Raw genomic sequence first — 14260 nt, 5'->3', positions numbered from 1 at the left:
TCAAAGAAAAATCATAGCTGGATAGTAGTTAAAAAGGTAAAAACAGATTTCCTTCAGGACTATTGCAAGAGGGGAAGAGAGACCTCAGAATGGAAGTGGGCTCAATTCTGAAATGCAGCATGGGCAATTGGGAATTTATAGCCAAGGAGCAAGGGTGAGGGTGGTGGGTGGAAAATTACTAAGAGGAAATGTCAGAGGTAAGAGGGAGTCTAGCTAAACTGATCTAACAGAATTCTTGCTGAAGACAGCTAGGATGATCACACCTCACCCAGGGGATGGTGGAGGATAAGGAACTTGATCAGACATGGAAGGTAATTGGATATTGAGAGTGGGGGCTTGTGGTTAGGCTGACATAGATTACTAAAACTGAATATTATAAGGAGCGCACAAATGGGCTTAGGATAAGGTGCCTGACTAAAGTTTGGTCAAGCAAAGAATCTTTGTCAATAGTTTTAGGTTTACATTTAGGTCAAAGTTTCATTTCAAGTTAATTTTTGTATATTGTATGAGGTATGGCCCCAACCCTACCGAATTTTTTCCTTTTATGGTTTGTGCCTTTTGTGTGCTAAGAAATATTTGTTAGCCCAAGGCTCCAAAGATTTTCTCATATTTTTTCTAGAAGGTTTATGGTTTTATTTTTTTAAATAAATTTATTTATTTTTTGTTTATTTATTTTTGGCTGCGTTCAGTCTTCGTTGCTGTCATTGCAGTGCGAGGGCTTCTCCTTGTGGTGGCTTCTCTTCCTGCGGAGCATGGGCTCCAGGTACACAGGCTTCAGCAGTTGCAGCACGTGGGTTCAGTAGTTATCGCTTGCGGACTCTAGAGTGCAGGCTCAGTAGTTGTGGCGCACGGGCTTAGTTGCTCCGCGGCATGTGGGATCTTTCCAGACCAGGGCGTGGACCTGTGTCCCCTGCATTGGCAGGTGGATTCTTAACCACTGTGCCACCAGGGAAGTCCCTAGAAGGTTTATGGTTTTAAGTTTTACATTTAGGTCTATGATTCATTTTGAAATAATTATTGTATATGATTGGAGATATGGGTCAAGGCTCGTTTTTTAAAACATATGGATGCCCGATTGTCCAGCACCATTTGTTGAAAAGTCTATCCTTTCTCCGTTGAATTACCTTGGCAGGTTTGCCAAAATTTCACCATAGATACATGGGTCTAATTCTAGACTTTTGATTCTGTTCTATTATCTGTATGTGTATACTCTTGCCAATATCATCCTTTCTTACAATAACTTCATAATAAGTCTTGCAATCAGATAGCATGAGTCCTTCAACCTTGTTTTTCTTTTTTGAAGTCATTTTGGCTATTCTAGGACCTTTGATTTTTTCATATAAATTTTAGAATCAACCAGTTGATATCTACAAAAATGTCTTCAGGGGTTTTTATTGGGAATTGCATTGAATCTACAGATGAATTTAAATAGAAATGACATCTTAATGGTACTGAATCTGCTGACCCATGAACATAGAATATCTAACCATTTATCATGTCTTTGAATGCCTTCATCAATGTTTTGCAGTTTTTATTTTTTTGCCGATTATGGGGAGGGGGTATTGTAGACTGAAAATAAAAACAGCTTCACATCTTCCTTTCCAATCTGTATGCTTCATAATTTCTTTCCCTTGCTTTATTGCTCTGGCTAGAACATTCAACACCATATTGCACAGGAGTGGTGAAAGCGGGCTTCCTTCTTTTGTTCTCAATCTTAGGGGGAAGGCATTCCATCTTTCATCACTATTAACTGTAATCTTCACTGGTTTTCAAACAGTATAATTGACCATGCACCCTTTCCATGAAAGCTGATTACATCTCTACCCAGCAACTTGTAGACTGAGTAATATTATCATTTCTATATTGCCTTGGTTCATAACATTTACATTTTATTTTGTAACTTCATTGTTTAGTCTTAGACCTACATTTGAGTCAATTTAAAGAGCACAGCCGGTACTTTCACAACATTTTCTCTATTTATCTCTTGTTTAGTGAAGTTCTTCTCGAAATTTTATTTAAGAAGATTCAGATGAACTATATTCTTAAATTCTTTCATGTTGGAAAATAGCTGCTGTTCTTGTACCTGAATGAAGGTTTGCCTGGCTATTTTGCTAGAGTCTTTGTAGCCATTCCTCCATTGTTTTCTAGAGTTGAGCATTGCTGTAGAGAAATCCAGAGCTATCCTTTAAAAATTTTTTAACCCTTCTAGGTCATTTTGCTGTTATTATTATTACCACCTGGGCTCTCACAATACTATCTTTTTTTTTAATTAAAAAAATTTTTTTAAAATTTTTATTTATTTATTTATTTTTGGCTGTGTTGGGTCTTCATTGTTGTGAGCGGGCTTTCTCTAGTTGCAGCGAGCGGGGGCTACTCTTCATTGCGGTGCGTGGGCCTCCGCTTCTCTTGTTGCGGAGCATGGGCTCTAGGCACGCAGGCTTCAGTAGCTGTGGCACGTGGGCTCTAGAGCGCAGGCCCAGTAGTTGTGGCGTACGGGCTTAGTTGCTCCGCAGCATGTGGGATCTTCCCGGACCAGGGACTGAACCTGTGTCCCCTGCATTGGCAGGTGGATTCTTATCCACTGTGCCACCAGGGAAGCCCAAGAATATCTTTTTAATAATTTAAGTATAAATCATTTGCTCAGTGCCTGGAACTTAATCATTCAGTAAATGTTAGCTCTCTGCTTTGACTTCGTGTTCCATGAAGACCATTGTTTTCTTCTAGGCTCATTTATTTAATGGAGAACTTTTTCGCTCATTCTACAGTAAAAATTTGTGTGTGTTCTTCATCTGCTTTTTGTTAGCTTCTTTACTTGAATTATTTTTGTATAGATTTTGCATAGATTCTAAGCTGATTCTGTTTTTGAAAATTACTGATTTCTAAATGAGGAGAATTCTTCCTGAATAAATTATTTTTTTAGGAGAAATGTGAGGGAAGAGCCAGGGGACTAAGCTGAGGTAGCAATAATTTGAGAAATCTTAGAATCTTTGGAAACTCTTTCTTCAGCACACTGACCTATGGGCATTAATCATCTCTAGTTTAGTGTGATTTCTCCCGGGTTCACAGTACTGTATGACACAGTACATGTGTTTTTTTGTGTGTGTGTGTGTGTGTGTGTGTGTGTGTGTGTGAATGTGTCTGTGTGTGATATTTCCTTTTCCTCCATATCCATGACTCTATTTTAAGCATTGTTAGCTGTACATTTTTCCCCTCCTTATTTTCTGTATTGGTTTTCTTTTCTTTCAGCTGCTCACTTTCCATGTCTTTCTACAGTCTAATCAGTCATCTTTGTTTTGTTCCTTTCCTTCTCATTGGTTTCACAGTTCTGTTTCTGATCATTACTCATCTTTGAAGGAGGAGAGTCTGTTCCTAGCTAGCTATGGCCTCAATAATTAGGAGGAAAGGGACCCAGAGGGTGAGGAGAAGCAGCAGGCAGTTTCAACCTAGGGCACTAAGCTGAGGAAACAGGACACTGAGAAGTCTTAAAGTTCATGGAACCTCTGAGAGCCTCAGAAAACTTTCCAGCACTCTCTGTGAAGGGCCCTGCCTGTGGACGTGTCTCTTCCCAGTGTTTTCAGCATTTTCTGGACCCTCCTCGGGTGAGCAGGGTGACTTTCTTCTTAATAACGACAAAGGTTTTTTGTGTGTAATGATGTTTCCTTCCTCCTTCCTTCCTTCCATCTCTCTGCAAAGAGGCACCATAAATAGTGGTTATGAGCATGAATTCTGGAGACATTCTGCTCAGGTTTGAATTCAGTCCCTGCCACCTACGGGCTGCGGCCCTGGACAAGTCACTTACCTGCTCGGTGCCTCAGTGTCCTCACTTGTAACACAGGGATGGTGGTAATAATAGTACCTACCTCATAGGCCTATCAGGATTATGCGGGTTAAAATTTGTAAGACACCTTGAATGGTCCCTGGCAAAGTATAAGAACTAAGTGCTTATAAAAATAAATAAAACTGTGTTGTGATCACCTGCTACAAAATTCTATTGCTCATTATCATTTTTCTCTATCCAATCACACAGGCAGACTTCTTGTATAGATGTCATGTCTTGGTGTTTCTCACTCAGCTCCACAGCCCCTACTGTTAGCAATATTCCTGGGCAAACTCCAAGAATTTGCTGTTCTAGCCAAGGGATCACTGACGGAGCCCTTCAGAGCCACCTTCTGCTTTGGGGAAACTTGGTCTACTGCACAAGATCTGTCAGTTTGATGTCTTTTCTCCCAGTGCCTTTCAATTTGGTCCAGAGTCTGCTGTCATCTGGCAGCTGGTTTTCATAGTTTGTGGTCTGAGGCTGTGATTATTTTCTAGCTTCATTGGAGATGAACATTTTGTCCCTGTTTTTATCATTCTTCTTGTTGTTTAGGTTGGTTTCAGGGAGGAAAGCAAGGGTAAAAATGTCTTCACTAGGTCATCTAGAACTAGCAGTCGAGACAATTTGAGTTAAATTGATTTTATTAAATCAAAATTTAAATCACTTTTTTTAAAAAAAATAGAATGCACGCTCTGGGCTAGAAACCCAACCTCCAGAGGTGCTTTTTTTTTTTTTTTTTTAATTTATTTACTTTATTTATTTATTTTTGGCTGCATTGGGTCTTCATTGCTACGTGCGGGCTTTCTCTAGTTGTGGCGAGCGGGGTCCACTCCTTGCTGCGGTGTGCAGGCCTCCCATTGCAGTGGCCTCTCCTGCTGCAGAGCACAGGCCCCAGGCGCATGGGCTTCAGTAGTTGTGCCTCGCGGGCTCTAGAGCGCAGGCTCAACAGTTGTGGCACACGGGCTCAGTTGCTCCACGGCATGTGAGATCCTCCCGGACCAGGGCTCGAACCCGTGTCCCCTGCATTGGCAGGCGGATTCCCAACCACAGGACCACCAGGGAAGCTCTAAATCGCTTTTCAGAGGGGACTTCCCTGGTGCTCCAGTGGTAAAGAATCTGCCTACTTATGCAGGGGACGCGGGTTTGATCCCTGGTTGGGGAACTGAAATCCCACATGCTGTGGGGCAACTAAGCCCACATCACAACTACTGAGCTCGTGCGCCTCAACTAGAGAGCCCGCGTGCCACAGACTACAGAGCACACGAGCCCTGGAGCCTGCGCCACAACTAGAGAAGAGAAAACTCGCACGCCACAAATAGAGAGAAGCCCCCGCGCCACAAGAGCCCACGCCCTGCAACAAAAGATCCCGCGTGCCTCAGTGAAGATCCCGCGTGCTGCAGCTAAGACCGGATGCAACCAAAGATTTAAAAAATAAAAAATAAAAAAATAAATCCTAAAAAATCACTTTTCGGAAACCACAAAACTGTGTATTTATTTTCTGTAAATTAAGGACTTCATTACAAGTGACAGAGACATGTTTCATTTTAAGTTTATATATTTTACAGCAGCAATTAAAAGTCTTTTATTAAATTAATATAATCACCTAGTTATAAATCAAGTAAGAAAAGCTTAAGTAAAAACCCCTCTGGCTCTTGCACTGTTGGTGGGAATGTAAATTGATACGGCCACTATGGAGAACAGTATGGAAGTTCCTTAAAAAACTAAAAATAGAACTACCATACAACCCAACAATCCCACTACTGGGCATATACCCTGAGAAAACCATGATGCAAAAAGAGTCATGTACCACAATGTTCATTACAGCACTATTTACAATAGCCCAGACATGGAAGCAACCTAAATGTCCATCGACAGAAGAATGTATAAAGAAGATGTGGCACATATATACAATGGAATATTAGCCACAAAAAGAAACGAAATTGAGTTATTTGTAGTGAGGTGGATGGACTTAGAGTCTGTCACACAGAGTGAAGTAAGTCAGAAAGAGAAGAACAAATACCGTATGCTAACACATATATATGGAATCTAAAAAAAACCTGGTTCTGAAGAACCTAGGGGCAGGACAGGAATAAAGACACAGACGTAGAGAATGGACTTGAGGACACGGGGAGGGGTAAGGGTAAGCTGGGACGAAGTGAGAGAGTGACATGGACATATATACACTACCAAATGTAAAATAGCTAGTGGGAAGCAGCTGCATAGCACAGGGAGATCAGCTCGGTGCTTTGTGACCACCTAGAGGGGTGGGATAGGGAGGGTGGGAGGGAGACGCAAGAGAGAGGGGATATATGTATACATACAGCTGATTCACTTTGTTATACAGCAGAAACTAACACACCATTGTAAAGCAATTATACTCCAATAAAGATGTTAAAAATATATATATATCAGACACACACACACAAAAAACCCCGAAAAAACCCCGTTGCCCCTTTCCCAAGTTTCTTCACTCCCACTTCCCAAGAGCAATCATTTTACTTGTTTCTTTTTTGAGATCTTCTGGCAGTTAGCTTGGTATATTTAAGTCATGAGCAATGTATATATATATACATACATATATATATATATATATACACACACACACACACATACATATATATTTTCTGATTATGTACTGCAATACATAAAAAAACCAAATAACAAATTGGCACGTTAGGATGTGTGTTCCACAGACTGCTTTCACAATTCCGCTGTTAGAGCTGCACTGTCTGAATTTTACATGCAACTTCATTAACCAAGTCTCGGATACAGACTCCTAATGGCTTGCTGTCAAAGTAGGTTTTCCTTTCACCATAGAACTGATTCATTGTCTTTCAGGTAATTGGGGACAATGTTTTCCCGAAGTCTACCAGAGTAGTCTGTTCGAAAGCTTTCTCTTTGTTTCTCTGTAATTTCTCTACTTGTTCAAGTCAGACATCGCTCCCCTACCAGATTTACTCAGAGTTTTCCTGAAAACACTTTAATTCATTCTTAGTTTTTTTTCTTTTTCTAATTGGTCCTTTGATTAGTCTTTTGGTAGTTTTACCTAATACAAGTTCAAAACAGTTTATCCACAACTCCAAGTTAAAAAGTTATAAAAAGCACAAGTTGTTTTTGTTGTTGTTGTTGTTTTTGTAACTCATTTGGTTGCAAAATCTGACCTAAAATGATTTGAGGGAATATTTTTTTCCTCAAGTGTTTAGTTATGAGGTATCCCACAGCCCATTGGAGTTATTACACAATTTTATATATACATATGTACACATATAGATACACTATTACCTTTCTAAAATCTGGAATATTCTGAATTCTGAAACATTTATGGCCCTGAAAACTTTGAATAAGGGCCTGTTGACCTGTATTGTAAAAGTAGAATATTCTTAGTATTGGAATTCTCAGCTTAATTAAGTAGGTGAACTCTGTTTACTAAATACCATTTTAAGCCAACAGTGCTGTTTATATTTGTATCCCTTAGTGTCCAGTCAGTTAAAAGAAACTATGCTAGTTATTTTAACAGAGAAAATTTAATCTAGGACCTTAGCTGAATGGTTGCAAAAAGCAAAAGGAAGGCACTGCATTGAGGCAGAGGTAGTAATGTTAGGAAGAGCTACCACTCTGGGGCTGGAAGAACAAAGGGAAGAGTCTGGAATTATTAGAACTCAGAAAATTGGATAGAGACTCTGAGGGGTTGCAATTCAAGTCTAAAGAAGTGGCACTACTTGTCTGGAGCTGGTATGTTCGAGGGGGTATTATGAGGCTGGTTCTGGAAGTGCCAGAAAATGGCAGATAGAACCACCTGCTGCTGACAGGAAGAAGGGCAACTGTTGGGGCAACACGGAGAGGAAGGGCAAGCAAACAGGAGGAAATAAGTCCTTTCTTCCTCCTTTAGCTTTCTGGTTTCCCTCTAGTGCCCTCTATTAATAGAACCTATCAAAGAGCCAGCTGGCAAAGGAGAATACAGCTTGCAGATTTTTATCAACAGGATTCCAAAGCAGAGTATAGAAGGGTGGGTTTGGAGCTGAGAAGTAATAGCTGAAAAATGGGCACAGTCCAAATTTTGGGCTATTCGGCATCCACATAAAACCTTCTAAACATGTTTGAATTTCCATACAACAACAATAACAAATATATGCAACTACCCCTTATACAAAAGAAGTTGTTTTCACTTTCTCCTCAAAAGGGAGAGATATAAAGTCACAATAGCCAAATTAAATAATATCCTAACATATTTAATATTTATTATGGGGACTATCAAGGTATCCATCTCTAGCTGATATTGATTACTCCTTAAATTCATTCCCAGTCCCATACTAATATCCTAAAGTTAATCACTGTCAATAATCTTTTCAAAATAAAAAGAGGAGAAAGGAAAAAAGAAATCTGTTAATATGTGAAAGTATATATATTATAATACACAATATATTATATAATACATAATATAAAAGATAATAAAATAATATATTGCAATAATATATCATGTAAAATATTATATATTTATTTATGTTTATGTAACAAGCAAGGAAGAAAATACACATAGTTTTTATAGTCCTTGTTTCACAAGGCTGTAGTGCTGTTATAACTTCCTTTTCCTACTAAACATTTCATGTTTTCTTTGCTCTCAGACAATACTTCAACTGTCCCAAGTTCTTTACTTGGTGGGGTAACCAAATCTTCATTCTTAAAGTGTCTGAATCTTTAATGGTCAAGCTTTTCTTAGTTGTTACAGTTTTCCAAAATCTTTTCCTATTGCAAATGGAACTACAAGGAGGCACCTGAAAGAATATCTGGGTTCCATACATTGTCCTTCCTGCCCCATTGTGTAGCAGCAACCTAACTTCCTCTTGGTAATTAGGATCAATCACTCCAGTCAGTAAGTGACCTTTTTCTTTGGCTGTTGATACAGTAACATGAGGAACTCAAAATGGCCATGTAGTATTCTCAAACTTCCAATTCAATGGAATCATCGTTGTGTCCCTTGGTGGAGGTATTCCTCTAAGACCTCCAAAAGTGCAGAATTCAAAATTGGGAGAATAGGAATCAAATAATCTCTGAGTAGTTACAATATTGAAAGGAGTCACTCCCACTTAGACCCCTTGATGATTCTTGGACCCATCTGGTCCGGCTCTGGGAGAAACAGCACCATATTGGTCACTGAAGCAAAGCCTATACTGTAGCCGGTAAAGGAGAAATGAAATATTTCAGGAACTGATGTTGTAACTAAATCTTCAGCACGTCATTCCACTGTTCTATCAGACCAGCCATTTCTGGGTGATGGGGTTATATCCCACTAGATCACCAGCAACACAAAGGTATGTTTATTAGCTTGTTGCTTCAAGGGTGAATGCACACATTAGGAACCATGGGATGTGTCACGATTGGTAAATCAAGGAAATTTTATAGGGTCTAGGGAGCTGTGGTTAGCCACACAATGGTCTTGTCAGGAACTGGTCACAATTTGTAAAGCAGTCAAGTTGCTGGGACTGTCAGTGGTCATGTCTTTAACATAGGAGTCCATGCAGTTACCATGGCATCAGTTCATCAGTGGTCTTATCTTGGAACATAGGATTCTAAATGAGCTGTGTTAAACAATATGAGTTTAGATTGCTTGTCTTACATATTTTTAAAAAAATTTTATTTATTTTTTGGCTGCATCGGTTCTTCGTTGCTGCACGCAGGCTTTCTCTAGTTGCGGCTAGCGGGGGCTACTCTTCATTGCGGCGCGCATGCTTCTCATTATGGTGGCTTCTCTTGTTGCAGAGTACAAGCTCTAGGCACCTGGGCTTCAGTAGTTGTGGCGTGTGGGCTCAGTAGTTGTGGCTCACGGGATCTAGAGAGCAGGCTCAGTAGTTGTAGTGCACAGGCTTAGTTGCTCCGCAGCATGTGGGATCTTCCCAGACCAGGGATCGAACCCGTGTCCCCTGCATTGGCAGGTGGATTCTTAACCACTGCGCCACCAAGGAAGTTCCAGTCTTACATGTTACAGTTTAGGATAGTTTATCTGTTTTGTGAGTCCTGGTACAGTTTTTCAAATCGTGGTCTTTGCTTCAATTTTCAGAAACTTCCTCAAACCTACCATCTGGGCTTTTTTTTTTTTTTTTCTTTCCACTTCATCAGACTCTTTTTCTGAAAGATGGACTGTTATCTTCTGGGGATGTGACTAGTCCAGATCTGCACTGTTCATTGAGAGGTTATTATCATATATTGTGTTTTCAATGGTAGTTGTTTTCATCTCTTTAATCACCAGGCCTTCTTTTTCTCTTTGCTGGATGATCACTTGTTGAATTGCGTGCTTGACAGCAGCTGTACAGCAACTATTAAGAATCTGGAGATCATACCTTTGGCATCTGCAACACAGACAAATATTTATAAAATGATTATTACTAAAGTTTGCATGCTACTTCAAAAACAAAATACTAGTCTTACAAATCTGAGCCATGAAGCCATGTCTCTTAACTTATTTGGATCTTCCTTAAATAATCAAGTGGCATTTCCCCTTAATTTGGATACAGATCACTCAACTTTGCCAGTGTCTGAATAATCAGTCCTGTATCTAGTGACCATGATGGATGAGGATCTTAGGAGCACTGTGATTAAAGGCCAGGGATGACTGTGAACTATTTAGAGGCTTAAACCAACTAAGAAGGAAGAAGATAACCAAGAGTTAAAGCCAAAAATATGCAAAGAAGTGAGAGGCAACCAGAGATTTTTGGTGTCTGGAGGCTTTCGTTCTGGTGATGTTGGGTGAAACGAGTTTATTAGTCTTTTCTTCTAAAGTCCAAGAAACAGAGCAGTTTGCACTGCAGACTGGACTTGCTGCAGAGCCTTTTCTTAGCCTGAACCCGTTCAAACTTTGCAGCCTTACAAGTTATTTGGTAAATGCATCAGAGATGCACCCACAAATGTGGTATGTATTTTCCTCTGATTCCAGAGATTCTAGGTTTGGAACTGAGAGACAAAAGCTTAAAAACCAGCACAGTATTTAACCTTCTTGAACCTTACTGCTTTTAGAGAGAGAAGAGAGCTGGACTTTTAATATACCAAGATCATTAAGTCTGTTGTCTTTTAGTCCCATTATAATAAGGATGTTAAAAATAATTGCTCTCAGCATATGTTGACTATATGAAGTCCTTTATATGCATCATGTCATTTAATGCTGACCAGACTATAAGGAAGTATAATTAGGAAAATTTTCAGGTTTATCCTTAAAGATCCTTGACTGTCTTTGGAGACACAGATCCATAATTTATAAACTAACATCTTCGCTGAAACTCAATGAGAACTTCAAGACTTCCTCAAGGCTGGTCCGAAACTACTTACATCAGAATCACCTCAAGAGCTTAATGAAAACTCAGACTCCTGGATTTCATGCCCAGACTTCCCAATTGGTATTTTTGAGGATGGGACCCGGAATCTTCAATACATCAAGCTTCCTAGGTGATTCTTATGCGCATTAAAATTTGAGGGCCGATGTTCTACTTGCATTCCTTAGTTTCAGATTTCCATTGGGTATGTTAATTTTTCAAAAAAGAAATTTCCTAAATAATCTAATGCAATGCTTAAGGAATTCTATAATATAAAGTTCTTAATAAAGTCTTTGACCTTTTGCATTTATTAATAACATCTTAATAAAACAGCTGTATGAGTAGGTATGTAATATGCTATCTGATAGTCTAGCTGATCTGTGAGGCTTAGGTTCCTAAAAACACCATGGAAGGAAAATTCATAGGCAAGAAATTTTAGAACTTAAAGGAATAAAGAGGTTGGAGATTAAAATCCTATATGAAACTATTATTTTATACATTTCTTTCTGTGAACATAAAATTAAAAGTTAAAGATATCTGACTAAGTAAAGAGACTATCATTGGGCATTTTACATGTCTCATGTTAGTGTTTTAGTTTGAATTCTGTCTGCTGTAAGTAGTGGAAGGCCCAATCAAACTGACTAAACTTAAAAAATTGGCCTATGTAATTGAAAAGTCAAGTTGGTAGTCTCCTTTGGATCAGGTGCACACATGAGACCTTCAGGAATCTGTGTCCCTCTCCATTTGTCTGTCCCCTGCATTGTCTTCATTTCAGGCAGGCCCTGCCAGTAGTGCAAAAAGATGGCCACTACCAAGTCCGGGGCACATCAGTTTGGCAATGCCTAGGGAGAATCCCTCCTTTTCCGAGTGATAACAATGAATCCCATGGCTGATAAACTCCCCATACACACTGGTCAGAGGGATGCAGAACTTTTAGTGGCCCGATCTGGATCATGGGTCCATGCTGGGTGTGGAGTCAGTCCCACCAAAATTTGCCCTGAGAGGGGAGGAGGATGATTTCTCAAAGGAAAAGCAGGGGGTTCTTTTCAGAAGAGAAGTATGCATCATGGGTGGATGAAACCAACAGCTACAGGGTGTGAACTGAGTAGTGTGTAGTTGATTTCCATTTACTGCCTTAAGCTATTTTAGGGAAGTCTTTAGAATCTTCCTCCTTTAATGTTTCAATAAGATGCTTATTAAATTTGTCTTTGTTGTGAACAACCTTTATACAAAGAGGCTTTCTCTCCTCCTTTTCTTTTTCTTTCCTTTTCCTCATCTTTCTTTCAAATAACCCATGCCTTTCTAATTTTTTTTTTTTATAACTTTTACACTTTATTTATTTATTTATTTATTTTTGGCTGTGTTGGGTCTTCGTATCTGTGTGAGGGCTTTCTCTAGTTGCGGCAAGCGGGGGCCACTCTTCATCGCGGTGTGCGGGCCCCCCACCGTCGCGGCCTCTCTCGTTCTGGAGCACAGGCTCCAGACGCGCAGGCTCAGTAGTTGTGGCTCACGGGCCCAGTCGCTCCGCGGCATGTGGGACCTTCCCAGACCAGGGCTCGAACCCGTGTCCCCTGCATCGGCAGGCAGACTCCCAACCACGGCGCCACCAGAGAAGCCCCTTTCTAATTTTTGACTCAGTTTTTATTTTCTCCTCATTCTGGGCCCAGAGGTAAAGAATAACTAGAAATGTCGGGGTATAAAAATCTTTATTTACCTTTTATTTAACCTTTGTAACATAGCCAACTGAGTCTATTTCATACCCCGCCCCAGTACAGAGAATTATATAGATTTAGCCATGAGGACAGTATCGTACAGTATTTAAGCACACAGTCCCTGGAGTCAGATTGCCTGGGTTCAAATCCTGTCTTTGCCATTTGCTAGCTGTGACCTCGACGGATTTTAAACCTTTCTACGACTCAGCGTCTTCACTTTCGAATGAGGCTAACAGTGCCTCTTCAGTAGCATTGCCAAGAAGATGGATTAAAAGATCTGAGCTGTGTGGTGGATAAGAAGGTTCAATGAGTTTGACCAGAGTCTTTATTCATGCGCAAGCTCATGAAGTCTGCCGTTGCCTTTACTGGTATCTCATTCTTGCTTTCCTTTCAGACACGCCTGTGCAACTCCAAACGTGAGGTCTACTTTCTCTCAACACTCTTCTCTTCTTCTCTGCAAAAAACCTCATTGCAAAACTCTCTACTCCAGTTCTGCCATGTACATTACCTTCCTCTTCTAATTCTAGCTCTCATATTCCGCTTTTCTCATTACTGCCAAGAATACTGACTCAGCATTCTCCTCTGTGGAACTGAAATTCTTGAAGTTGTTGAAAAAGGTATATAAAAGTAAATCCACCTGAACAGCTCACAAGAGTTGGTGAGGTAGGCGCAAGGCAGGGGAGAATTTGTTCTATTATGTATTGATTCTTTCATACATTTCACAAACAGTTCTTGAGTGCCACAGACCTGTGACTATAAGCGAGTTTGTAACATGCAGCTGGACGTATAAAGCTAAATGCTGCATGGACTCTGCCCTTAAGGAGAGGAAAATTTTACATCCCTTTCCCATTATTATGCACTTGAGTTTAACATAAATTAAGCTGATTTTTACAAAATAACTGAGTTTTAAAATCTTTTGAAAGTAATTTATTATTACTTTCTCTGCATCTAATGAATCCATTGAGGATGATGAAGACAATAATCAAAATTTTAACTAATTATTAAATGCTTACTGTATGCCAGGCCCATTTCTAACTGGTTTATGAATAGGAATCACTTAACTTTATTACACTTGCCATTCCCACTTAGCAGATGAAGAAATTGAGTCTCCAAGAGATTTTCTCTTCTATGGTTATGCAACTTGTAAGTAAGGATTTTGCATAAAACAACTATACACACGGGAGTATTTGCTTGTTAGGCATATACTTAAGGGAAGTCGGAAAACCTATTAAATAAAATGATGTGGGACTTTGATAGCTCTTTGCCTTTGTTAATCATTACGGTCATCTGCAAGATTCTTCATTTTGAAAGTTCAGTTTTTTTAAGCCCCTCATAATTTAGTATTTTCACTTTTCTCCCATATACTCTTTTATTCATTTGTGTTTTCATTGATTTATTCCATAAGCACTTATTGAGTGTCTACTCTTGCA

The sequence above is a fragment of the Eschrichtius robustus genome, chromosome 5, assembly GCF_028021215.1.
Source record: "Eschrichtius robustus isolate mEscRob2 chromosome 5, mEscRob2.pri, whole genome shotgun sequence".
In the NCBI taxonomy this organism is placed as follows: Eukaryota; Metazoa; Chordata; class Mammalia; order Artiodactyla; family Eschrichtiidae; genus Eschrichtius; species Eschrichtius robustus.
Note: the sequence above shows the minus strand (reverse complement) of the source record.